The following is a 27887-nucleotide window of genomic DNA, read 5'->3' as shown; positions in this document are numbered from 1 at the left end:
GCGTCAATCGGCGATAATTTTGGCCTCCTGGCCTTGGATGCCCACAACTTTTCGAACTGTTTGATACCCATCAGGGACTGGCTGGCACCTGTGTCTAACTCCATTGATACTGGGATGCCATTGAGGAGCACTTTCATCATTATCGGTGGCGTCCTGGTGTATGAACTGTATATGTGCTCCACATGAACTCGCTGAACTTTAGCTTCCAGCGATTTCCCCCAGTGTCCATTTCTGCAATTTCTGCAGGTATTTTGCTCATCTCTGCAAACTCCGGCTGAATATATGCCTCCACGCCTCCAGCATGAGTTGCGGTTTGAAACAAAAGGTCCCTTGCCAGTCGATCGTCCCTGACTGCCCCTGTTATTGTCCTTGAGTGCACCATTAACAGGTGTTGATAGCCCCATTACTGGCCGCATTGTCCCTTGCAATGGCGTGAATCGCTGTTCAGCTTGCCATTGTCTCTGTCGAACTCCCCCTCTGGGTTCGACTACATGTTGGGGCATGCCTGACTGCCCTTGTCTGCCTGGAGAACTGTGTGCTGCTTTAACAATGTTGAATCTCTGTCCCAACCATTCCTTAACATAGTACCTCTCGTCTGTTCTGCTAGTGGCCATGCTCGCGTGGTTTAAATCCCAGTTTCTTGTCGCCATTGATACGTCCTTACTACACAGTATAAATGCACAAGAGGCCTATGCTTGAGAGAAGGTCAGTCTGTGACCTGTCCTTTATTCCTTAGCACTCAAGTGATCAAGGTGGGTGGAGCTTCCCCTTTTTTACCTGAAGGTCCAGGTTAGGAGTGTCTCCCACCTAGTGGTCAGTGTTCTCACGGTGTACAACTTAGGTCAGTTTATACATGGGTTACAATGCTGGTTGAATACATGACAAAAGGTATCAATACCAACGCTTCATCCCGCATCCAAAGGTGGGCGCTGACATTATCTGCCTATGATTATGTCATTCGCCACAGAGAATTGTGCCGATGCTTTGAGCCGGTTGCCGTTGCCCACACTGGAGGTGGAAACGCCACAACCGGCAGATTTAATGTTATTCATGGATGCTTTTGAGAATGAAGGTACCCTTGCCACGGCTCAACAAGTTAAGACCTGGACCAGCCAGGACCCAATATTATTGGTGGTAAAGGGTTGCATCCTCAAAGGGGATTGGTCTGCCATACCTAAGCAAATGAGCGAGGAGGCCAAGCCATGCATTCGTCACAAGGACAAACTGTCTATTCAAGCAGATTGCATATTGTGGGGCAATCGTGTTGTAATGCCTAAGAAAGGGAGAGAGAAGTTTGTGCGTGAGTTACACAGCACACATCCTGGCATAGTGATGATGAAGGCTTTTACATATGTAACACCTTGTAACCAGCATTCTACCGCCACCAGAGGGCGCTTCTGTTGGAGTCCCAAGGGATCCCAGCATCCCTTGGGAGCACTGCATATAAGCAAGCCTCCCATGCTGTGCGAACACTCTGGAGTCAGAATAAAGAGAATAAGGTCACACCTACTCAAGTCGACACAACTCAGTCACATTGCTTTATTTGAGACATAACAACTGGTGACGAGTAATAGATAATGAACCATCATTTGAAAATGTTAGTATCCTAGAGAAATTCTCAGAAGGTGACTCTGGGGAAGCCTTCGTGGACCAATACTTCATGGCCAACGAGCTGGAAGGGAATGTGAACGCTACCAAACGATGGGCGAACCTCCTCACCGTCTGCGGGGCAACAACCTATGGCCTCATGAAGAATCTTCTTGCTCCGGTGAAACCAACAACCAGATCGTATGAAGAACTGTATACACTGGTCCAGGAGCACCTAAATCCGAAGGAGAGCGTTCTGATGGCAAGGTATCGATTTTATACAAGTCAACGGTCTGAAGACCAGGAAGTGCTGAGCTACGTAGCCGAACTAAGGCGCCTTGCAGGACATTGCGAATTTGGTGGATTCCTGGAGCAAATGCTAAGAGACTTTTTGTGCTTGGGATTGGCCATGAGGTTATCTTCGCAAACTATTGACTGTTGAAACACCGAACCTGAGCAAAGCCATAATGATAGCCCAGGCATTTATGTCCACCAGCGATAACACCAAACAAATTTTGCAGCATAAAGATGCATCGGCAAGTACTGTACACAAAATAACGTCTTTTTCAGACAGAAATGCATATGGCAGAACCTACACGCCTGCAGCTGCACAATCTCAGATGAATCAGAGTCCGCCATGAAGTGTGATTGTGAGGCAAGTAACACCTTGTTGGCGCTGCGGAGCTGATCATCGAGCCCATCAATACCGCTTCAAACACTATGCGTGCAAAGGCTGTGGAATAATGGGACACCTCCAGCGAATGTGCAGAAGAGCTGCAAACCATGCAAACCACCACTTTGCAGAGGAAGACCGATCTATGGCAGATCAAACTGAACTAGAACCGAGGAGGCAGAAGTGTGTGGGGTACACACCTTCACCACGAAATGTCCACTGATCATGTTAAAAGTTAAACTGAACGGAATTAACGGAATTGGACACAGGTGCGAGTCAGTCTATCATAAGCAAAAAGGCCTTCGAGAGGCTGTGGTGCAAAAAGGCACAAAGGCCTAAGCTGAGCCCTATTCATATCAAGCTGAGAACTTACACTAAAGAGCTGATCCCTGTAATTGGCAGTACAGCAGTAAAAGTCTCCTATGATGGAGTGGTGCACGAACTACCATTATGGATTGTACCAGAAGATGGCCCCACACTGTTTGGCAGAAGCTGGCTGGGAAAAATTTGCTGAAACTGGGACAACATCCGAGCACTTTCGTCGGTCGACGACGCCTCGTGTGCTCAGGTTTTGAGCAAGTTCCCGTCGTTGTTTGAGCCAGGCATCGGAAATTTCTCTGGGGCGAAGGTGCAGATCCACTTGGTTCCCGGTACACGACCCATCCACCACAAGGCACGTGCAGTGCCATACATGTTGTGAGAGAAAGTGGAGATCGAACTGGATAGGCTGTAACAAGAGGGCATCATCGCGCCGGTTGAGTTCAACGAGTGGACCAGTCCGATTGTTCCGGTTCTCAAGGGCGATGGCACGGTCAGAATTTGTGGGGACTATAAAGTAACGATTAACCGTTTTTCACTGCAGGACCAGTACCCACTACCCAAGGCAGACGACCTATTTGCGACGCTGGCAGGAGAGAAGACGTTCACCAAGTTGGACCTGACCTCGGTCTACATGACGCAGGAGCTGGCGGAATCTTCGAAAGGCCTCACCTGCATCAACACGCACAAAGGTCTGTTCATCTACAATCGATGCCCGTTTGGGATTCGATCGGTCACGGCTGTTTTTCAAAGGAACATGGAGGGTCTGCTAAAGTCGGTTCCGTGCACCATGGTTTTCCAGGACGTCATATTGATCACAGGGTCGGGACACCATCGGACACTTGCAAAACCTGAAAGAGGTTCTAAGTCGGCTAGATCGTGTGGGACTCAGGTTGAAACGCTCGAAGTGTGTTTTCCTGGCGCCAGAGGTCGAGTTCTTAGAGAGAAGAATCGCGGCAGATGGCATCAGACCCACTGACGCCAAGACGGAGGCCATCAATAACACGCCGAGACCACAGAACGTGACGGAGCTGTGGTCGTTCCTGGCACTCCTCAATTATTTTGGTCATTTCCTATCCGGGTTAAGAACCTTGCTACAACCTCTACATGTGTTGTTATGCAAGGGAGATGACTGGATATGTTTAAAATCACGTGACTGCTTTTGAGAAAGCCAGAAATCTGTTATGTTCCAACAAACTGTATGTTCTGTATGACCCATGTAAACGTTTAGAGTTAGCTTGCGATGCGTCTTCGTACTGGGTTGGGTGTGTGTTACAACAAGTAAACGAATCGGGAACATTGCAACCAGTCACTTATGCGTCCAGGAGTTTGTCCAAGGCCGAAAGGGCCTACGGCATGATTGAAAAAGAAGCTCTGGCTTGCGTTTATGGGGTGAAAAAAATGCACCAATATCTGTTTGGGCTTAAGTTTGAGTTAGAAACTGACCATAAGCCACTCATATCGCTATTGTCAGAGAGCAAAGGTATTAATACCAATGCCTCTGCTCGCATCCAAAGATGGCCGCTCACGGTGTCTGCATATAACTATGTAATTCGCCACAGGCCAGGCACAGAGAACTGCGCTGATGCTCTCAGTCGGCTACCATTGCCCACCACTGGGATGGAAATGGCACAGCCTGCAGACTTGCTCTTGGTGATGGATGCATTTGAAAACGAAAAGTCACCCGTTACGGCCCGCCAGATCAAGACCTGGACCAGCCAGGATCCTTTACTGTCCGTTGTAAAAAACTGTGTCCTCCATGGGAGCTGGTCCAACATCCTAGCGGAGGTGCATGAAAAGATCAAGCTGTTCCAGCAGCGCAAAGACAAAATGTCCATACAGGCAGACTGTCTTTTGTGGAGTAATCGCGTGGTTTTGCCTCAGAAAAGCAGGAAAATGTTCATACGCGACCTACACAGTAACCTCCCAGGCATCGTAATGATAAAAGCTATAGTCAGATCCCATGGGCCCAAGTTTCCACATGATTCACGCCTGATTTTTAGGAGCAACTGGTGGAGAACGGACTATTTTAGAAATCGCAATTCTCCACATTTTTTTTTCTGCAGTTCTAGTCAGGTAGAACAGTTCAAGTTTAGAACAGAATTTTTTCTTCAAAAGGGAGCGTGTCCGGCCACTGACACCTGATTTGAAAGTTTCTACAGTGAAAATGTACTCCAAACTAAAGTAGAATGGAGCCAGTGAAGATTTTTGTAGAACTGAAAAAACCTGTTCTACACATAAAAAAATCAGGCGCAGGTTACAAATTAGGCGTCCAGAACGAGGGGGGGGGAGGGGAACTCATTAAATTTGACAATAAATCCTTATTTATACTTCTACAAATATTATACAAATAAATCCAACCTGAATAAACATTTATAAGCCAAGAAAAGATTAAATAAACCATCTTCCTACCTGTGTGAAAGTGCTTCAGCCAGGGAGAATTCTGCAGCTGTTCGTGCCGCTGAGCGAGGGAGGGAGAGGGAGAGAGAGAGAGGGAGGGAGAGAGAGAGAGGGGAGGGAGAGAGAGAGGAGAGGTAGTGAGAGAGAGAGGGGGGGTCGGGGGAGCGGGTGTCGGGTCGGGGGGAGGGAGCGGGTGTCGGGGGGGGGGGGAGAGCGGGCCTCGGGTCGGGGCGGGGGGTGGGGGGGAGAGCGGGTCTCGGTCGGGGCGGGGGGGAGCGGGTCTCGGGTGTCGGGGCAGGGGGAGCGGGTCTCGGGTCTCGGGTATCGGTCGGGGCGGGGGGGGGGAGCGGGTGTCGGGTCGGGTCTGGTCGGCGGTGGGGGGGCGGGGAGCGAGTGTCGGGTCTGGTCGGGCGGGGAGCAGGAGCTGGCCGTGGGAGGAGCCTCATTCACGCAGCCCCAGTGAGGCCATTGGGCCAGGGCTAGGGGCTGCGTGCTTCGGGCCCCTCCCACACAGTTCAGCGCCTGGAGCTACTGCACTTGCGTGCCGACTGTAGCGCGCATGTGCAGAGGTCCCGGCACTGTTTTCAGTGCAGGGACCTGGCTCCGCACCCCCCACAGCTCGTGCCGGCTGCGCCGAGTGCCACAGGACCTGTAAGTCGGTGGAGACTACCGAGGATTTTTTTAGGCGCCAGCTCGGAGGGGCGCCCGTTTTTTTTCTTGAGGAAACTTGGGCCCCATGTGTGGTGGCCGAACATCGACTCAGATTTGGAGTCTTACGTGCGCCAATGCAACACTTGCTTTCAACTGAGCAATGCACCCAGGGAGGCAGCGCTAAGTTTGTGGTCATGGCCCTCCAAACCATGGTCGAGGATCCACGTTGACTTCGCTGGCCCGTTTCTAGTCAAAATATTTTTGGTTGTTGTGGATGCTTATTCAAAATGGATTGAGTGTGTAATAATGTCTGTAAACACGTCCATTGCCACCATCGAAAGCCTAAGAGCCATGTTTGCCACGCACGGCCTCCCTGATGTACTTGTCAGCGACAATGGGCCGTGCTTCATCAGCGCTGAATTCAAGGAATTCATGACCCGTAATGGGATCAAGCACGTCACATCTGCCCCGTTCAAGCCCGCATCTAATGGTCAGGCAGAACAGGCACTCCAAACAATTAAACAAAGCTTGAAATGCGTGTCGGAAGGCTCCCTGCAGACTCGCCTGTCCCGGGTCCTGCTCAGCTACCGCTGGAGCTGTGCATGATTTACCACTATGGATTGTACCAGGTGATGGCGCAATGCTGTTTGGCAGAAGCTGGCTAGGAAAGATCCGATGGAACTGGGACGACATCAAAGTACTGCCTTCAGTGAATGATGCCTCGTGTGCCCAAGTGCTAAACAAATTCCCGTTGTTATTCGAGCCAGGCATCGGCAACTTCACAGGCACCAAAGTGCAGATCCATCTAGTCCCTGATGCACGACCCATTCATCACAAGGCCCGAGCGGTTCCATACATGATGCGAGAGAAAGTCGAGATCAAGGCTGGACAGACTTCAACGTGAGGGGACCATATTGCCAGTTGAGTTCAACGAGTGGGCCAGTCCAATTGTTCCAGTGTTGAAAAGCGATGGGACGGTCAGAATCTGCGGGGACTACAAGGTAACGATCAACCGAGTCTCATTACAGGACCAGTACCCACTACCCAAAGCGGATGACCTGTTCGCAATGCAAGCAGGGGTGAATTCGTTCACCAAGCTGGACCTAACCTCTGCTTACATGACACAGGGGCTGGCTGAACCGTCAAAAAAATTGATGTGCATCAACACGCACAAAGGACTGTTCATATACCACAGATGCCTCTTTGGGATTCGTTCGGCTGCGGCCATCTTCCAGAGGAACATGGAGAGTCTGCTGAAATCAGTTCCGCGCACCATGGTGTTTCAAGACAACACCACCGAACACTTGCATAACCTGGAAGAGGTTCTAAAGCGACTGGACAGAGTGGGACTCAGGTTGAAATGCTCCAAGTGTGTTTTCCTGGTGCCAGAGATCGAATTCCTGGGGAGAAAGATTGCGGTGGACGGCATCAGACCCACGGACTCCAAGACATAGGCCATCAAGAATACACCCAGGCCACAGAATGTGACGGAGCTGCATTCGTTCCTGGGACTCCTCAACTATTTTGGTAACTTTCTACCGGGGTTGAGCACTTTGCTGGAACCTTTGCATTTACTGCTACGCAAGGGTGATGACTGGGTTTGGGGTAAATCTCAAGAGACAGCCTTTAATAAGGCCAGAAACCTGCTATGTTCTAACAAGTTATTTGTATTGTATGACCCCTGTAAACGTTTAGTGCTAGCTTGTGATGCATCTTCATACGGGGTCGGTTGTGTGTCACAGCAAGCCAATGTGTCGGCAAACTGCAACTGGTTGCATATGCGTCCAGAAGTTTATCTAAGGCTGAAAGAGCCTACAGTATGGTTGAGAAAGAAGCATTAGCATGCGTATAAGGGGTTAAGAAAATGCACCAATACCTATTTGAACTCTGGTTCGAGCTCGAAACCGACCACAAGCAACTCATTTCACTGTTCTCAGAAAGCAAAGGTATTAACACCAATGCTTCGTCCCGCATCCAAAGATGGGCACTGAGTCTGTGGTCATGGCCATCCAAACCGTGGTCCAGGATCCATGTAGATTTTGCAGGTCCCTTCCTGGGCAAGATGTTTTTAGTGGTGGTGGATGCTTATTCGAAGTGGATAGAATGCATAATCATGTCATCCAGTACATCCACAGCAACCATAGAGAATCTCAATGTCATGTTTGCCACACATGGTCTGCCTGACATAGTGGTGAACGACAATGGATCGTGCTTCACCAGTCAGGAGTTTCAAGAATTTGTAAAACTTAATGGCATAAAACATGTAAGGTCAGCACCGTTCAAGCCTGCTTCCAACGGGCAAGCAGAACGTGCAGTACAAATTATCAAGCAAAGCTTGAGAAAAGTAACCCAAGGGTCACTGCAGACCCGCTTGTCTTGCATACTGCTGAGTTACAGGACAAGACCCCACACTCACAGGGATCTCGCCTGCTGAACTCATGAAGAAAAGAGGTCTTAAGACCAAGTTACCTCTTGTACATCCGGATTTAAATAATCATGTTAAATACAGAAGACAGAGTCAACAAGGGTACCATGATCGCGCAACTGTGTCACGCGAGATTTATGTTAATGATCCTGTATATGTGTTGAATTATGGTCAGGGTCTCAAATGGATCGCTGGTATGGTCATGGCCAAGAAGGGCAACAGAATATTTGTTATTAAGCTCAAGAATGGACAAACTTGCAGGAAACACATGGATCAAACAAAGCTGAGGCACACAGATGAGCCAGAGCAGTGGACGAAGAAACCGTCGACAACCAACCAACCACCTTCAGTGAACTCAAGGGTCATCAGTGAACCCAGAATTTCCATCATGGACTTGTTCAATAAAAATGGACTTGCAATTTCTGACATGGCCACTGCCACCCCTAACAAGTCAGCCAGCCACAACAGATTCCGCACATTCACCCAAGGCTGGAATCGAACTGAGACAGTCAACCCGGGAGCGTAAAGCACCGGACCATCTCAACCTGTGAAAGACTGTGATAAGATCTCAGAGGAGGGTATTGTCATATGTGTACATGCTGTTTGTAGCCACCAGATGGTATCATTGTTGGAGGCCACTGAGCAGCACGCACATGGTGCTGCTCGGGTATAAAAGGCCAGACATTTTGTGAGTCAGACACTTTGGGACTAAATAAAGCAAAGGCAAGGTTGTACCTTGCTTAGTTAAACAGTACTCAGTTTGAACCTTTATTGCATAGATAACACTCTCCCTCCTTCTCCCTCTCTCTCTCTCGCTCTCTACCCTCCTCTCTCTCCCTCCCCATCTCGCTCTCTTTTCCCCCTCTCTTCCCCGGTCTCTTCCACCTCATCCCAACTCTCCCTTCCCCCGTCACTCACGCATCCCCTCGATTATGTCTTCTCCCCCCATCCTCCATCTCTCTCTCCCCTCTCTCTCACTCTTCCCCTGTCTCTCTCTCTCTCCTCCACCTATCTCTCTCTTCCCCACCGTGTCTCTCTCTCTCCCCCCATTTCTCTCTCCCCCACCAGTCTCGCTCTCCCCCTCCTCTCTCTCTTCCCTCTTCTCCTCGTCTCTCTCCCCCTCTCTCTCTACCTCAGTCTCTGTCTCACTCCCCAGTCTCTCTCTCTCTCTCTCTCTCTTTCTCACCCCCTCCTCCTGTCTCTCACTCTCTCCCTCCCCTCTCTCGCTCTTTCCACTTCTCTCTCCCACACTCCTTCAGCTCTCTCCCTCCCCCGTCTCTTCCACTCTCCTCCTTCCTGGTCTTTCTCTAACCCCCCACCCACCCCGGTCTTTCTCTCCCCAGCTCTTCCCCACCCCCAGTCTCTCTCCCCTTCCCCCCGCCCCCCCGCTCTCCCCTCCCCCCCGCTCTCCCTCCCCTCCCTGCCCCTTCACACCCCCTCCCTCAGGTCTCTTTCTCCCCTTCCCCCCCCTTACTCCGTGGTCTCTCTCTCTCTCTCTCTCCTTTCTCCCCTCCCTCCCCCGTCTCTATCTCCCTCCCACACCGTCTCTCCCCGCCCCTTCTCTCCCCCTGTAGTGTCCCTGCACCGTACTACAAACTCACACAAGGCATGTACTGTAGACATAGTAACTACGTGACCTTAACCTTTATTCCCAGGACCAAGGAATGCTGACCCTGGGTGGGACCTCCCCTTTTATACCTGGAAAACCAGGTGAGGAGTGTCTCCCACAAGTTCGCCCCCTGTGGTCAGGGTGTGCATTTCTAGGGTATAAGTACAGTGTACAGGAGTTGCATGAAGGTTACAGTTACATGAAGATTACAGTTGCATGATGGTTACATACATGACATCCCCCACGACTTTCCCTCCCCCCATCTCACGCTACTATCCCCCATCTCACCCTTCCCCCCCCGCAACATCTCCCCCCACCCCACCTCGTCTCCCATGTGCTACCTCCCCTGTCTCTCCCTCCCCCGTCTACCTCTCTCCATCCCCTCTCACTTTCTTCCCCCTCTTCCCTTCCCTCTCATCTCTAACTCTCCCCCATCCTCCATCTCTCTCACACCCCCGTCTCTCTCTCTCCCCCAGTCTCTCTCTCATTCTCTCTCTCTATCTCTCCCCCCCGCCTCTTTCTCCTCCCCATCTCTCTCTCTCTCTTCCCCCCCCTCCCTCTTCCCCCTCTCTCCCCATGTCTCTCTCTCTTTCTCCTCCCGTGTCTTGCTCCCTCCGATCTCTCTTCTCCCCCCATCTCTCTCTTCTCCACCTACCTCTCCCTCCTCCCCATCTCTCCCTCACCATCCCATCTCTTTTTCTCTCACCATCCATCTCTTTCTCTCTCACGACCCCGCCTCTCTCTCTCCCCACATCTTTCCCCCCGTGTTTTCCTCCCCCCCCCCCACCCCCCGGCTCTCTCTCCCTCCTCCCCCCCGTCTTGCTCTCCCCCCACCTCTCCCTCTTCCTCCCGTCTCTCTCACCACCCTAGCTCTTTCTCTCGCCACTCTTTCTCACTTCTCCCTCCTCCCCCATCTATCTCCCCCACCCCCATTTCACTCGCTCACTTCCCCCATCTCTCTCTTGACCCCCTCACTCTCTCCCCGTCTCTTTCTATCTCATCCACTCCCCTGTCTCTCTCTCTCTCCCCCAGTCTCTTGCTGTCTCCCCACCACTCTCTCGCCACAACTTTCACTCTCCCCCCCTCTGTCTCTCTCCCCCGTCTCGCTCTCCCTCGCCTCTCGCTCCATCCCTTCTCTCTCTCACCACCCCGTCTCTCTCTCTCTCTCTCCTCCCCCCTTACTCTCTCTCTCTACCCCAGTCCCTCTCTCTACCCCCCCCTCTCTTCATGCCGTCTCTCTCACTCACCCCGTGGCTCCCTCTCATCTCTCCCTCCCTCCCTCCCTCTCGTCTCTCTCTCCACTCCGTCTCTCTCTCTCACCACCCAGTCTCGCTCCTCCCTCTCACTCTCTTCTCCTGTCTCTCTCTCCCCCGTCTCTCTCTCTCTCTTAGAACATAAGAACATAGAAAAAGGAGCAGGTGTAGGCCATACGGCCCCTCGAGCCTGCTCCACCATTTAAAAGATCAAGGCTGCTCCGATCATGGACTCAGGTCCACTTCCCTGCACGCTCCCCATAACCCCTTATTCCCTTATCGGTTAAGAAACTGCCTATCTCTGTCTTAAATTTATTCAATGACCCAGCTTCCACAGCTCTCTGAGGCAGCGAATTCCACAGATTTACAACCCTCTGAGAGAAGAAATTCCGCCTCATCTCAGTTTTAAATGGGCGGCCCCTTATTCTAAGATTATGCCCCCTAGTTTTAAACTCCCCGATCAATGGAAACATCCTCTTTGCATCCATCTTGTCAAGCTCCGTCATAATCTTATACGTTTCGATAAGATCACCTCTCATTCTTCTGAATTCCAATGAGTAGAGGCCCAACCTACTCAACCTTTCCTCATAAGTCAATCCCCTCATCTCCGGAATCAACCTAGTGAACCTTCTCTGAACTGCTTCCAAAGCAAGTATATCCTTTTGTAAATATGGAAACCAAAACTGTACACAGTATTCCAGGTGTGGCCTCACCAATACCCTGTATAACTGTAGCAAGACTCGTCCCCATCTCCCTCTTCTCCTCCCTCCATCGTCTCTCCCTCTCAACCCCCTCTCTCTCTCTCACCCTGTCTCTCACTCTCTCCCCCTCTCTTACTCCCCCATCTCTCTCATCCCTTCTTTCTCTCCCTCCTCCCCGTCTCTCACTCTCTCTCTCCCCCATCTCTCTCCATTCTCCCCCAACTCCTCCCTCCTCGTCTCTCACTTTCTCCCCAAACTCTACCATCACCCCACCTCGCTCACGCACTCCCTCCTCTCTCTGCCCCCTTCCCTCCCTTCCTCCCCTCCTTTCCACCCCACCCACCTCCACAGTCTCTTGCCCTTCCCTCTTCCCCCTCACTCTCTCTCTCCCTTCCCTGGTCTCTCTCTCCCCTCCCCACAGTCTCTCTCCCCTCACCACCCCCACCTCCCCCCCCCGCCTCCATGGTCTCTCTCTACTTTCTCCCCCCCCTGGTTTCTTTGCAAGAGGATTTGAGTACAGGAGCAAGGATGTCTTACTACAGTTATACAAGGCCTTGCTGAGACCACACCTGGAGTAGTGTGTGGAGTTTTGGTCTCCTTACCTAAGAAAGGATATACTTGCCATAGAGGGAGTGCACCGAAAGTTCACCAGACTCATTCCTGGGATGGCAGAACTGTCTTATGAGGAGAGATTGGGTTGACTAGTCCTGTATTCACTAGAGTTTAGAAGAATGAGAGAGGATCTCATTGAAACGTATACAATTCTGACGGGGTTTTACAGACTGGATGCAGGGAGGTTGTTTCCCCTGGCTGGGAAGTTTAGAACAAGGGGTCCCAGTCTCAGGATACGGGATAGGAAATGTAGGACCGAGAAGAGGAGAAATGTTTTCACTCACGGGGTGGTGAACCTGTGGAATTCTCTACCACAGAAGCTGTAGAGGCCAAATCACTGAATATATTTAAGAAGGAGATAGATAGATTTCTAGACTAAAGGTGTCATGTATTCAACTGTCATTGTAACCCATGTATAAGCTGACCTAAGTTGTATACCTTGAGAACACTGACCACAAGGGGAGAACTTGTGAGAGACACTCCTAACCTGGACTTTCCGGTATAAAAGGGGAAGCTCCACCCACCGTCTGCCTCTTGAGGTCTTGGTAATAAAGGTGTGATCTTTTCTCAAGTATGGGCCTCATGTGCATTTATACTGTATAGTAAGGACATATTATTGGCGACGTGAAACTGGGATTTAAACCACGCGAGCATGGCCACTAGCAGCATAGAAGAGAGGTACTGTGTTGGTGATGATTGGGACGACTTTATTGAGAGACTACAGCAAAGTTTTGTCACTAAGGAATGGTTGGGACAGGATTCGGCCGACAAATGCAGGGCTCATTTCCTGACGGTTTGTGGATCCAGAACGTACTCCCTGATGAAGGACCTTCTAGCGCCAGAGAAGCCAGCGGACAAGACGTTCGAAGAGCTCAGTAAGTTGATCGGGGAATACCTTAAACCGGCGAGCAGCATGTACATGGCGAGACACTGGTTTACACGCACCGGCGGCGAGAAGGACAATGCGTTCCAGACTTTGTGGCAGATCTCCGGCGACTGGCGAGCCTATGTAAATTCCCAGATGCATGCAGAGCGGAGATGCTGCGAGACTTTTTTATTGGGGGCATCGGGCACGCTGGGGTTTTCAGGAAACTGATTGAGACCAAAGACTTGACCTTGGAAGCAGCGGCTATGATAGCCCAGACAATTATCTCAGGGGAGGAAGAGACCAGAATGATTTATGGCAAAAATCTTGGCTTAAATGCGGCAAACGACCAGGGAGTCAACATTGTTAACGCAGCACACAGTTCTCTAGGCAGACAAGGGCAATCGGACATGCCCCAGCATGCAGTCGAATCCAAAGGGGGAATTCAACAGAGACAATGGCTAGCTGAACGGCGATTCAAGCCATCGCAATGGACAATGCGGCCAGTAATGGGGCCATCAACACCTGTTAATGGTGCGCTTAAGGACAGTTATAGAGACAGTCAGAGATGATCGACTGGTAATGGACCTTTTGTTTCCAACAATGGGGCCTCCAGCTCATGCTGGAGGTGTGGAGGTAAACACCCAGCCAGAGCTTGCAGGTAACAGCAATATACCTGCAGAAACTGCAATGTCAGCAGTCACTTGGCGCGTATGTCCAGGAAGCCTGCAGACAGGTTGATGTACGAGGAGGACGGACCCGATGTAAGCCCTACGAGGCCAAATGAATACTGGGGGAAATCGCTGGAAACTGAAGTTCAGCGAGTTCATGTGGAGCACATATACAGTTCATATACCAGGATGCCACCGATAATGCTAAAAGTGCTCCTCAATGGTATCCCAGTATTAATGGAGCTAGACACGGGGGCCAGCCAGTCCCTGATGAGTATAAAACAGTTCGAAAGATTGTGGGTGCCCAAGGCCAGGAGGCCAAAATGATTGCCGATTGACGTACTGCTACGGACATATACAAAGGAGATCATTCCGGTGCTAGGCAGCGACCCTGTAGTCGTGACCCAGAAAGATTCGGAGAACAGGTTGCCACTCTGGATTGTCCCGGGGGACGGTCCCGCAATACTGGGGAGGAGTTGGCTTGCTGTGGTGAACTGGAAATGGGGCGATGTCAATGCAATTTCTTCTGTGGAGCGAGTATCATGCTCACAGGTCCTGGACAAATTTGACTCATTATTTCAACCCGGCATCGGCACTTTCATGGGGACCAAGGTCGTGATTCACATAAACCCGGACACCAGGCCAGTACACCACAAGGCCATACATGATGCAGGAAAAGATAGAATGCGAATTGGACCGCCTGCTGAGGGAAGGCATCATCTTGCCAGTCAGATTCAGTGACTGGGCGAGCCCGATCGTGCCGGTGCTCAAGGTCAGTCAGAATATGTGGCGATTACAAGGCCACCATCAATCGGGTGTCACTCCAAGACCAGTACCCGCTACCGAGAGCGGAGAACCTCTTTGCGATGCTATCCGGTGGCAAACTTTTTTCAAAATTGGACATGACTTCAGCTTACATGACCCAGGAGCTGGCGAGTGAGTCGAAGGAGCTGACCACCATCACGACACACAAGGGGTTCTTTGAGTATAACAGATGTCCGTTCGGGATTTGTTCGGCCGCCGCGATCTTTCAGCAAAATATGGAAAGCCTCCTCCAGTCGATTCCAAGGATGGTGGTTTTTCAAGACGACATCCTCATCACGGGTCGCGACCACACGGGGCGAACTTGTGGGAGACACTCCTAACCTGGACTTTCCGGTATAAAAGGGGAAGCTCCACCCACCGTCTGCCTCTTGAGGTCTTGGTAATAAAGGTAACTGGTCACAGAGTGATCTTTTCTCAAGTATGGGCCTCGTGTGCATTTATATTGTATAGTAAGGACATATTAAAAGGCATCAAGGGGTATGCGGAGAAAGTGGGAATATGGTGTTGAGATAGAGGATCAGCCATGATCATATTGAATGGCGGTGCAGACTCGAAGGGCCGAATGGCCTACTACTACTCCTATTTCCTATGTTTCTCCCATCACCGCCCCCCCGGTCTCTCTCCCCTCACACACATGCCTATGACCTCCCTGTCCTTTCCTTGCGCCCAGGGTCGCTGCTGACTCGCTTGCCTGGGCGTTACTTGGTTTAGGATCCTGGCTAGTCACGGTCCCATTTGGGAGAACTGTTGTGGGTGACACTTCGTTCCCGGGTGTAGCCTTGGTGGCGATAGGGACTGGGGGCTGCGCCTTAGCGCAGTTTGTTCTTTCAGGCTCGTGGCGGTTGGTGCCATCGGATGCCTGAGAGGTGGAGCCGATCAGGGCCAGGGTATCGATTCTGGTGCTGTTGCCCTCTTGAGATTGCTTGCTCTGCGGCTTGTATGTGTTGGCTGCTTGTGGCCACACTCCATGGTGCATAACTCTGGTCCCACAGTTGGGTAGCTCGCTGGATTTGTGTGCTCCCGATGGGTGTCTGCCCGCTGCATTGACTAAGTGCAGTTGAAGTCCTACATCGCACAATGTTTCATTACTCATAGTAAATAACCTGCAGCTCCAATTGTGCGACTTTTCTTTGCTTATTGCATGTACACAACTCTGATCATCAATTGCACATTTCACATCTAACTCACAGTTGCTGTTACATTGATTGAGAGTGTGGAACTGTTCCTTTAAGTGTGGTGGGTTGCAGGCCTCCTGTAAGAGAGGCTGCTATCTTTACCCCAATCCTCTTCTTTGCTTGGTGCCATGTGTAGCTCCATCAGCGCTGCACCTCGTGGTCTGGCCGCCGCCATCTTTTCCTTCAGCGCTTCACCTCGTGGTTTGGACGAGCCAGTTAATAATGAATCAAGATGTTGACTGCGGTGATCCTCTTCTCCCCAGGGTCTGCCACTGAAGCTGGGAAGTCGCCTTTGGATCCGATTTTCTTCCTCCGGAGTCCTGCCACTGGAGCCTGGAAGGTGGATTCGGGTCGTCTCAGCTGGATCATGTCCACGCAGTTGTGCTGAGTGGTCTGTGGCTTGGGTGCTATGCTGGTCTGCTCTCTGGTGCTGGGTCCACCTTCTGGTGAGGGCTTGCTTTGCCTCTGAGCGCGGAGGACGTCGATCGTTGGAGGGATGAAATCTTCCCAACTCCAATGGATCTTCTCCATCCACCTTCTTCCGAGTAGTGTTGGTCCATCACCTGCAACAATCTACAGGTGTAACTTGTGCACCGCGCCATCATGGCATACCTTTACATCCGCACTACCAACGACTGGGATAAGTTCATCGGTGTAGGTGCGCAACTTTGCCTGAACCGGGACCAACTTGGGTCGTTCAGCTTGATTGTCCCATAGCCTCTCAAAGGCTTCTTGATTCATTACTGACTGGCTCGCCCCCGTGTCCACTTCCATGAAGACTGAAACACCATTTATCTCAACTTCCATCCTCAACGGGGAACGCTCGGTGGTGCAGATAAACATGCTATATACCTACATGTGGGGCTGAGCGGCCTCTCTGACTATCGTTTCATAATCCGCGCTGGATTCATGGCCATCTGCAGACTCTTCATCAACACAGTGAGACATATTTCTTTTACACATTCACTGGAGGTGGCCCTTTGTGCTGCAGCCTTTACACACAGTCTTTAAAGCGGCACTGGTGAGCCCTGTGATTCCCTCCGCAACACCAGCATGGTGCTACTCCATTAGTCCCCCTTGGCGGACTCTGAGTTAAGGGACTCGGGGGCCTGTTCTCTCTTCCCTGAAAAGTTTCACATTCTACAGTCCAGCCTCTAAAAGACACCACTCTTTGCACAGTACTTGCTGGGTTTGAATCCTGAGGATGAGTCATCTGCCTAGAGCCGCAGGTCGAGGTCGTGAATGCCTGGCTCACAGAGATGTCCTTCTGTAGTGTGACTGTGGTATCCGCAGACAATAACTTATGAAGAAGGCTCTCATGGCCAATTCCAATGACAAAGATATCCCGCAGCGCTTCGGTGCGGTGGTCACCGAAATCACACGGTGCCACCAGCCTCCTGAGATCTGCAGCATATTTCGCGATTTCCTGGCCTTCGGGCCGTCGGTCGGTATAAAACCGGTGTCTGGTTGTGAGGATGCTCTCTTTGGGCTTGAGTTGTTCTTGGATCAGCATTACAAGCTCCTCATACGTCTTGGTCATTGTCTTCGCTGGTGCCAGCAAGTCCCTGACGAGGCCATTGACAGTGGGCCCATAACTGGTATGCAGGATAGCTCTGCTCTTATCAGCCAGTGTGGCCGCATTGTCGCCTGATAGGTCGTTTGCTGTGAAGAAATGGCCGAGCCTCTCCACAAAGGTGTCCCAATCATCACCAACGGCGAACTGCTGCAATGTACCAAGGGTAGCCATTTTCGCGTGAAGGTCCGTAATCTCGTCGCCAATTGTTATATCTTTAGATGCTCTGATAATGACTCCATGAGTCAATGTGTTGTACTTGAACTGTAGTGACCTTCGTCCTTTATTGATAACTCCAGAGTGAGGATCACACCTGGTGGCCTGCCTTTTATACTAGGCCAGGCACACCTGTACAGGTAACCTACAAGTCTCCCACTGAGATGCCCCTGGTGGCCACCTTGTAATAGTACAAGCAGTAACCATGTAGGATACATGACACCTCCCTCTCGTCTCTCCCTCCTCCCCCCGTCTCTCTCTCCACCCCGTCCTGTCTCTCTTTCCCTCATCTCTCTTATCCCCCGTCTCTCTTCTCCCCCGCACTCTCCCTCCTCGCCCCTCTCTCTCTCTCCCCGTCTATCCCTTCTACTCCCCACTCTTTCCTTCCTTCCCCGACTCTCCTCTCCTCGTTTCTCACTTTCCCCCCCAAACTCTACCATCCCCCGCCTCTTTCACACTCCCTCATCTCTCCCCCCCGCAGTCTCTCTCCCTTTCTCCCTCCCCCCTTGTGCTCTCTCCCTTCCTCGCCCTGGTCTCTCTCTCCCCCCTCGCTCTCTCTCACTTCCTCGCCCCGGTCTCTCTCTCTCCTCTCCCCCCGGTCTCTCTCCCTTCCTCCATCCCCCCTTGCTCTCTCTCTCTCCCTTCCCCCATCACCCTTTGCTCTCTCTCCTCTCCCCCCAGTCTCTCTCCCTTCCCCCATCCCCCCTTGCTCTCTCTCCCTTCCCCCAACCCCCCTTGCTCTCTCTCCCCTCCCCCCGGTCTCTCTCCCTTCCCACACACCCCCCTCACACCCCCCTCGCTCTCTCTCACTTCCTCGCCCCGGTCTCTCTCTCCCCCCTCCCCCTCCCCCTCCCCCCCCCCCCGCTCTCTCTCACTTCCTCACCCCGGTCTCTCTCTCCCTCCCCGTTCCCCTTGCAAGAGGATTTGAGCAAGGATGTCTTACTACAGTTATATAGGACCTTGGTGAGACCACACCTGGAGTATTGTGCTCAGTTTTGATCTCGTTGCCATACTTGCCAAAGAGGGAGTGCACCGAAGGTTCAGCAGAATGATTCCTGGGATTACACGACTGTCGTATGAGGAAAGATTGGGTCGACTAGGTCTGCATTCACTCGAGTTTCGAAGAATGAGAGGGGATCTCATTGAAATTCTGATGGGGTTGGACAGACTGGATGCGGGGAGGATGTTTCCCCTGGCTGGGAAGTCTAGAACAAGGAGTCACGATCTCAGAATACGGGGTAGGAAATTTAGGACTGAGATGAGGAGAAATTTCTTCACTTAGAAGGTGGTGAAACTGTGGAATTCTCGACTACAGAAGGCTGTGACTGCCAAGTCACTGAATATATTTAAGGAGATAGATTTCTCGACACAAAAGGCATCAAGGGGTATGGGGAGAAAGCGGGAATATGGTGTTGAGATAGAGGATCAGCCATGATCATATTGAATGGCTCTGCAGACTCGAAGGGCCGAAGGACTTACTACTAACCCTATTTTCTATGTTTCTCCCATCACTGCGCCATGGTCTCTCTCCCCTACCCCCTGCGCTCCCTGTCCCCTCCAAGTCTCATTCTCACCACCCCATTTGCTTCTCTCTCTCCCCCGCCCCGTCTCCTCCCCTTGTCTCGCTCTCCCCGCCTCCCAGTCTCTCTCCCACCACTCCGCCCTCTCCTTCCCCCTCCGCCCCGCCTACCTCTCCCTGTGATTGGTTGTTGTATTGGCTGACGGGCATTGGCTTGTGATGACCTTTGCTCCTGGCGGGAAGCGGCGCGAAGAATGGGGGCCCGCGAGCTGTGCTTCGTTGGGACGGGGATGTGCTAGGCCACATCGCCGAGAGACAGGCAGGTAAGGCCGGGGATGGGGGCGCCCGGCCGCAAACACAACTATAGGAGCCTGGGCTCTGTCGCGGTCTCCCCCGCCCTTCTCTGTCGCGGTCTGTCTGTCTCTCTCTCTCTCTCTCTGTCGCGGTCTCCCTCCCTCTCTCTCTCTCTCTCTTTCTCTGTCGCGGTCTCCCTCTCTCTTTCTCTCTGTCGCGGTCTCCCTCCCTCTCTCTTTGTCGCGCTCTCCCTCTCTGTCGCTCTCTCCCTCTCTTTGTCGCGGTCCCCCTCCCTCTCTCGCGGTCCCCCTCCCTCTCTCTCCCCCTCCCTCCCTCTCCCCCTCCCTCCCTCTCTCTCCCCCTCCCTCTCTCTCTCCCCCTCCCTCTCTCTCTCTCTCTGTCGCGCTCTCCCTCTCTCTCTCTCTCTCTCTCTGTCACGCACTCCCTCTCTCTGTCACAATCTCCCTCCCTCTCTCTCTGTGTTGCGCTCTCCCTCTCTTTGTCGCGGTCCCCCTCCCTCTCTCCCTCCCTCTCCCTCTCTCCCTCCCTCTCCCTCTCTCCCTCCCTCTCCCTCTCTCTCTCTCTCTCTCTGTCGCGCTCTCTCTCTCTCTCTCTCTCTGTCGCGCCCTCCCTCTGTCTCTCTCTCTGTCGCGGTCTCTGTCTCTCTGTCGCGGTCTCTGTCTCTCTGTCGCGGTCTGTGTCTCTCTGTTACGGTCTGTGTCTCTCTCTCTGTCGCGGTCTCTCTCTGTCGCGGTCTCTGTCGCGGTCTCTCTCTGTCGCGGTCTGTGTCTCTCTGTCGCGGTCTGTGTCTCTCTGTCGCGGTCTCTCTCTCTCTCTCTGTCGCGGTCTGTGTCTCTCTCTCTGTCGCGGTCTCTCTCTCTCTCTCTGTCGCGGTCTGTGTCTCTCTCTCTGTCGCGGTCTCTCTCTCTCTGTCGCGGTCACTCTCTCTCTCTCTCTGTCGCGGTCTCTCTCTCTCTCTCTGTCGCGGTCTCTCTCTCTGTCGCGGTCACTCTCTCTCTGTCGCGCGGTCACTCTCTCTCTGTCGCTCTCTCTCTCTCTCTCTCTCGTCTCTCTCTCTCTCTGCCGCGCCCTCCCTCCCTCTCTCTGCCGCGCCCTCCCTCCCTCTCTCTGCCGCGCCCTCCCTCCCTCTCTCTGCCGCGCCCTCCCTCCCTCTCTCTGCCGCGCCCTCCCTCCCTCTCCCTGCCGCGCCCTCCCTCCCTCTCCCTGCCGCGCCCTCCCTCCCTCTCGCTGCCGCGCCCTCCCTCCCTCTCGCTGCCGCGCCCTCCCTCCCTCTCGCTGCCGCGCCCTCCCTCCCTCTCCCTGCCGCGCCCTCCCTCCCTCTCCCTGCCGCGCCCTCCCTCCCTCTCCCTGCCGCGCCCTCCCTCCCTCTCGCTGCCGCGCCCTCCCTCCCTCTCGCTGCCGCGCCCTCCCTCCCTCTCGCTGCCGCGCCCTCCCTCCCTCTCGCTGCCGCGCCCTCCCTCCCTCTCGCTGCCGCGCCCTCCCTCCCTCTCGCTGCCGCGCCCTCCCTCCCTCTCGCTGCCGCGCCCTCCCTCCCTCTCGCTGCCGCGCCCTCCCTCCCTCTCGCTGCCGCGCCCTCCCTCCCTCTCGCTGCCGCGCCCTCCCTCCCTCTCGCTGCCGCGCCCTCCCTCCCTCTCGCTGCCGCGCCCTCCCTCCCTCTCGCTGCCGCGCCCTCCCTCCCTCTCGCTGCCGCGCCCTCCCTCCCTCTCGCTGCCGCGCCCTCCCTCCCTCTCGCTGCCGCGCCCTCCCTCCCTCTCGCTGCCGCGCCCTCCCTCCCTCTCGCTGCCGCGCCCTCCCTCCCTCTCGCTGCCGCGCCCTCCCTCCCTCTCGCTGCCGCGCCCTCCCTCCCTCTCGCTGCCGCGCCCTCCCTCCCTCTCGCTGCCGCGCCCTCCCTCCCTCTCGCTGCCGCGCCCTCCCTCCCTCTCGCTGCCGCGCCCTCCCTCCCTCTCGCTGCCGCGCCCTCCCTCCCTCTCGCTGCCGCGCCCTCCCTCCCTCTCGCTGCCGCGCCCTCCCTCCCTCTCGCTGCCGCGCCCTCCCTCCCTCTCGCTGCCGCGCCCTCCCTCCCTCTCGCTGCCGCGCCCTCCCTCCCTCTCGCTGCCGCGCCCTCCCTCCCTCTCGCTGCCGCGCCCTCCCTCCCTCTCGCTGCCGCGCCCTCCCTCCCTCTCGCTGCCGCGCCCTCCCTCCCTCTCGCTGCCGCGCCCTCCCTCCCTCTCGCTGCCGCGCCCTCCCTCCCTCTCGCTGCCGCGCCCTCCCTCCCTCTCGCTGCCGCGCCCTCCCTCCCTCTCGCTGCCGCGCCCTCCCTCCCTCTCGCTGCCGCGCCCTCCCTCCCTCTCGCTGCCGCGCCCTCCCTCCCTCTCGCTGCCGCGCCCTCCCTCCCTCTCGCTGCCGCGCCCTCCCTCCCTCTCGCTGCCGCGCCCTCCCTCCCTCTCGCTGCCGCGCCCTCCCTCCCTCTCGCTGCCGCGCCCTCCCTCCCTCTCGCTGCCGCGCCCTCCCTCCCTCTCGCTGCCGCGCCCTCCCTCCCTCTCGCTGCCGCGCCCTCCCTCCCTCTCGCTGCCGCGCCCTCCCTCCCTCTCGCTGCCGCGCCCTCCCTCCCTCTCGCTGCCGCGCCCTCCCTCCCTCTCGCTGCCGCGCCCTCCCTCCCTCTCGCTGCCGCGCCCTCCCTCCCTCTCGCTGCCGCGCCCTCCCTCCCTCTCGCTGCCGCGCCCTCCCTCCCTCTCGCTGCCGCGCCCTCCCTCCCTCTCGCTGCCGCGCCCTCCCTCCCTCTCGCTGCCGCGCCCTCCCTCCCTCTCGCTGCCGCGCCCTCCCTCCCTCTCGCTGCCGCGCCCTCCCTCCCTCTCGCTGCCGCGCCCTCCCTCCCTCTCGCTGCCGCGCCCTCCCTCCCTCTCGCTGCCGCGCCCTCCCTCCCTCTCGCTGCCGCGCCCTCCCTCCCTCTCGCTGCCGCGCCCTCCCTCCCTCTCGCTGCCGCGCCCTCCCTCCCTCTCGCTGCCGCGCCCTCCCTCCCTCTCGCTGCCGCGCCCTCCCTCCCTCTCGCTGCCGCGCCCTCCCTCCCTCTCGCTGCCGCGCCCTCCCTCCCTCTCGCTGCCGCGCCCTCCCTCCCTCTCGCTGCCGCGCCCTCCCTCCCTCTCGCTGCCGCGCCCTCCCTCCCTCTCGCTGCCGCGCCCTCCCTCCCTCTCGCTGCCGCGCCCTCCCTCCCTCTCGCTGCCGCGCCCTCCCTCCCTCTCGCTGCCGCGCCCTCCCTCCCTCTCGCTGCCGCGCCCTCCCTCCCTCTCGCTGCCGCGCCCTCCCTCCCCCTCGCTGCCGCGCCCTCCCTCCCCCTCGCTGCCGCGCCCTCCCTCCCCCTCGCTGCCGCGCCCTCCCTCCCCCTCGCTGCCGCGCCCTCCCTCCCCCTCGCTGCCGCGCCCTCCCTCCCCCTCGCTGCCGCGCCCTCCCTCCCCCTCGCTGCCGCGCCCTCCCTCCCCCTCGCTGCCGCGCCCTCCCTCCCCCTCGCTGCCGCGCCCTCCCTCCCCCTCGCTGCCGCGCCCTCCCTCCCCCTCGCTGCCGCGCCCTCCCTCCCCCTCGCTGCCGCGCCCTCCCTCCCCCTCGCTGCCGCGCCCTCGCTGCCGCGCCCTCGCTGCCGCGCCCTCGCTGCCGCGCCCTCGCTGCCGCGCCCTCGCTGCCGCGCCCTCGCTGCCGCGCCCTCGCTGCCGCGCCCTCCCTCCCCCTCGCTGCCGCGCCCTCCCTCCCCCTCGCTGCCGCGCCTCCCTCCCCCTCGCTGCCGCGCCCTCCCTCCCCCTCGCTGCCGCGCCCTCCCTCCCCCTCGCTGCCGCGCCCTCCCTCCCCCTCGCTGCCGCGCCCTCCCTCCCCCTCTCTTTCTCTCCTCTTTCTTTCTCTCCTCTTTTTTTCTCTTTGGCGCACGCGCGCTCTCAATCTCTCTCTCGCTCTCTTTGGCGCGCGCTCTCTGCCGCGCCCTCTGTTATGGCTTCAGGTCAAGCATGGGCAAGGAAAACTCTTGCTAATTACCACCTACAGCCCTCAGCTAATGAATCAGTACTCCTCCATGTTGAACACCACTTAGAAGAAGCACTGAGTAGCAAGGGCACAGAATGTATTCTGGGTGAGGGACTTCAATGTCCATCACCAAGGGTGGCTTGGTAACACCAGTACTGACCGAGCTGGCTTAGTCCTGAAGGACATAGCTGCCAGACTAGGCCAGCGACAGGTGGCAAGAGAACCAACACGAGGGAAAAACCGACTTGACCTCGTCCTCACCAACCTACCTGTCGCAGATGCATTTGTCCATGACCGCATTGGTAGCAGTGACCACCGCACAGTCATTGTGGAGACGAAGTCCTATCTTTGCACTGAGGACACCCTCCATCGTGTTGTGTGACACTATCACCGTGCCAAATGGCATAGATTCAGAATAGATCTAGCAGCTTGAAACTGGGCATCCACAAGGCGCTTTGGACCATCAGCAGCAACAGAATTGTATTCCACCACTATCGGTAACCTCAAGGCCCGGCATATCCCTCACTCTACCATTACCATCAAGCCAGGGGACCATGTAGAAGAGCATGCCAGGAGCAGCACCAGGCGTACCTAAAAATGAGATGCCAACCTGGGGAAGCTGCAACACAGGGTTACAAGCATACTAAAAAGCAGAAGCAGCATGCTACGCGATCCCACACTCAACGGATCAGATCGAAGCTCTGCAGTCCTGCACATCCAGTTGTGAATGGCAGTGGACCAAACAATTAACGGAAGGAGGCGGCTCCATGAATATCCTCATCCTCTGATCGTGGAGTCCAGCATGCAGGTGCAAAAAACAAGGCCGAAACGTTTGCAGCCAGAAGTGCTGAGTGGATGATCCATATCGGCCTCCTCCAGAGGTCCCCACCATCACAGAAATCAGCCAATTCAATTCACTCCACAGGATATCAAGAAAAGGCAGCTGGCCCTGACAACACCTGGCTGTCTTGCTGAAGACCTGTGCTCCAGAACGAGCTGCGCCTCTAGCCAAGCTGTTCCAGTACAGCTACAATACTGGCATCTACCCAACAATGTGGAAAACTGCCCAGGTATGTCCTCTCCACAAAAAGCAGGACAAATCCAATCTGGCCAATTGCCACCCCATCAGTCTACTCTCAATCATCAACAAAGTGATGGAAGGTGTCGTCAACAGTGCTATCAAGTGACACTTACTCACCAATAACCTGCTCATCAATGCACAGTTTGGGTTCCGCCAGGATCACTCGGCTCCAGACCTCATTACAGTCTTGGTCCAAACATGGACAAAAGTGCATAATTCCAGAGGTGAGGTAAGAGTGACTCCCCTTGACATCAAGGCAGCATTTGACAGAGTGTGTCATCAAGGAGCCCCAGTAAAACTGAAGTCAATGGGAATCAGTGGGAAAACTCCACTGGCTGGAGTCATACCTAGCACAAAGGAAGATGGTTGTGGTGATTGGAGATCAATCATCGCAGCCCAGGACATCACTGCAAGAGTTCCTCAGTGGAGTGTCCTAGGCCCAACCATCTTCAACTGCTTCATCAATGACCATCCCTACATCATAAGGTCAGAAGTGGGGAAGTTCGCTGATGATTGCCCAGTGTTCATTCGCATCTCCTCAGATATTGAAGCAATCCATGCCCACTTGCAGCAAGACATTCAGGCTTGGGTTGATAAGTGACAAGTAACATTTGCGCCACACAAGTGCCAGATAATGACTATCTCCAACAAGAGAGTCTAACCACCGCCCCATGACATTCAACGGCATTAACACCCTGGGGGTTACCATTGACCAGAAACTTAACTGGACCAGCCACATAAGTACTGTGGCTGCAAGAGCAGGTCAGAGGCTGGGTATTCTGTGGCGAGTGTCTCACCTCCTGACTCCCCAAAGCCTTTCCACCATATGCAAGGCACAAGTCAGGAGTGTGATGGAATACTCTCCACTTGTCTGGATGAGTGCAGCTCCAACAACACTCACGAAGCTCGACATCATCCAGGACAAAGCAGCCCGCTTGATTGGCACCCCATCACTCCACCACCAGAGCACGATGGCTGTAGTCTGTACCATCTACAAAATGCACCACAGCAACTCGACAAGGCTTCTTCGACAGCGCCACCCAAACCTGCGACCTCTACCATCTAGAAAGACGAGGGCAGCAAGCGCATGGGAGCACCATCACCTCCAAGTTACGCATCATCTTGACTTGGAAGTATATTGCTGCTCCTTCATCGTTTCTGGGTCAAAATTCTGGAACTCCCTCCCTAACAGCACTGTGGGAGTACCTTCACCACACGGACTGCAGCGGCTCAGCGCGATCTTCTCCAGGGCAATTAGGGATGGGCAATAAATGCTGGCCTTGCCATTGTCGCCCACATCCCATGAACGATTTAATTAAAAAAAAAATAATGCTCTGCTCCTGTCTATCATGGTACTGGAATGTCTACCCCTTTATTGCAGGGGGACTCCCTGGCACCCCAACATTTAATGGGTTTCTCGGTGACTTGTTTTTCAGGCACTGAGCTGCAGAGCAATGCACCTCGGACATTAGTAAATGTGAAGAAAGCTCCCAAGAAATGGACAGAGCCAGATGAGGAGAGTTCGGAAATCTTCAATGAATGGGATTATGCGGAGGCCCTTGGAACAGGTGCCACAGGTAATGGGTATACTGCAGGCTGCTCACAATCTCATGGCGATGGGTGGGGTGGACAACTGGGGTAGAATATTTGTTATTGGAACAAGACCAAGCCTGGAGCCTGATAGTCAAGGTACAGAGGAAACATAGAAAATAGGTGCAGGAGTAGGCCATTCGGCCCTTCGAGCCTGCACCGCCATTCAATAAGATCATGGCTGATCATTCACCTCAGTACCCCTTTCCTGCTTTCTCTCCATACCCCTTGATCCCTTTAGTTGTAAGGGCCATATCTAACTCCCTCTTGAATATATCCAGTGAACTGGCATCAGCAACTCTCTGCGGTAGGGAATCCCACAGGTTAACAACTCTGAGTGAAGAAGTTTCTCCTCATCTCAGTCCTAAATCGCCTACCCCTTATCCTTAGACTATGTCCCCTGGTTCTGGATTTCCCTAACATCGGGAACATTCTTCCTGCATCTAACCTGTCCAGTCCCGTCAGAATTGTATATATTTCTATGAGATACCCTCTCATCCTTCTAAACTCGTGAATAAAGGCCCAGTTGATCCAGTCTCTCCTCATATGTCAGTCCAGCCATCCCTGGAATCAGTCTGGTGAACCTTTGCTGCACTCCCTCAATAGCAAGAACATCCTTCCTCAGATTAGGAGACCAAAACTGAACACAATATTCCAGGTGAGGCCGCACCAAGACCCTGTACAACTGCAGTAAGACCTCCCTACTCCTATACTCAAATCCCCTAGCTATGAAGGCCAACATGCCATTTGCTTTCTTCATCGCCTGCTGTACCTGCATGCCAACTTTCAATGACTGATGTACCATGACACCCAGGTCTCGTTGCACCTCCCCTTTTCCTAATCTGCCGCCATTCAGATAATCTGCTTTCGTGTTTTTGCCCCCAAAGTGGATAACCTCACATTTATCCACATTATACTGCATCTGCCATGCATTTGCCCACTCACCTAACCTGTTCAAGTCACCCTGCAGCCTCTTAGCGACCTCCTCACAGCTCACACCACCACCCAGTTTAGTGCCATCTGCAAACTTGGAGATATTACACTCAATTCCTTCATCCAAATCATTAATGTATATTGTAAATAGCTGGGGTCCCGGCACTGAGCCCTGCACCCCACTAGTCACTGCCTGCCATTCTGAAAAGGACCTGTTTATCCCGACTCTCTGCTTCCTGTCTGCCAACCAGTTCGCTATCCACGTCAGTACATTACCCCCAATACCATGTGCTTTAATTTTGCACACCAATCTCTTGTGTGGGACCTTGTCAAAAGCCTTTTGAAAGTCCAAATACACCACATCCACTGGTTCTCCCTTATCCACTCTACTAGTTACATCCTCAAGGGAGGGTGCAAGGCTGTACGAATAACTTCTGAAAATAAACACATGCAGCTTGGGGATAGGACTGTAAGGGAGGTTTCGGGAGTAGAGGACAGTTTAGGTACAGGGGTAAAGCTGCTCTACAACATGATACAATACTGAGGAGGTTATGTCCTTGCAGAAATCGTAAAGACTTGGCTGATGAATGAGGGGCTGCACACTCTTGACTGTCCTTGGATTTGTATGTTGGGGGTTTTTCATCTGATTTGTGTCCCTGACCCCCAAAATGAGAGTAAAGCAGATGAAAATCTGAACAGAGCCTTTGTGGTTGCAGGTTGCCTGGGTGATTCGAAGGATGGGATGCCTGCAGCAGGTCGTGAGGTCTTTACCTTTCAAACCATCAAACGAAGGAATAAGATGGCGAAATTTGGTGAGTTAGAGAGACTACATCGTGAGGGGTGGGGGTTGTGGAGCTTTGGGGGATGGGAAAGGGATGTGTGGGGAGGGGTCACCGGGAAGGATATATCGG

At 54.4% G+C, this 27887-nt stretch overlaps 1 protein-coding gene and 1 long non-coding RNA gene across 2 annotated transcripts in view; one reads left to right on the top strand and one right to left on the bottom strand.

The window, feature by feature from the left end:
• The window catches only part of orc2 (origin recognition complex, subunit 2), a 309274-nt gene that overhangs the window by 204603 nt on the left and 76784 nt on the right, over positions 1 to 27887 (bottom strand). The window lies entirely within an intron of this gene.
• LOC139260030 (uncharacterized) lies at positions 19283 to 27788 on the top strand. Its single transcript, XR_011592705.1, has 3 exons — positions 19283 to 19396; positions 25890 to 26030; positions 27693 to 27788. It is a non-coding gene; the product is annotated as an uncharacterized lncRNA (long non-coding RNA).

The sequence above is a fragment of the Pristiophorus japonicus genome, chromosome 3 (assembly GCF_044704955.1).
Source record: "Pristiophorus japonicus isolate sPriJap1 chromosome 3, sPriJap1.hap1, whole genome shotgun sequence".
In the NCBI taxonomy this organism is placed as follows: domain Eukaryota; kingdom Metazoa; phylum Chordata; class Chondrichthyes; family Pristiophoridae; genus Pristiophorus; species Pristiophorus japonicus.
This window is presented reverse-complemented; position numbering and strand designations above follow the sequence as displayed.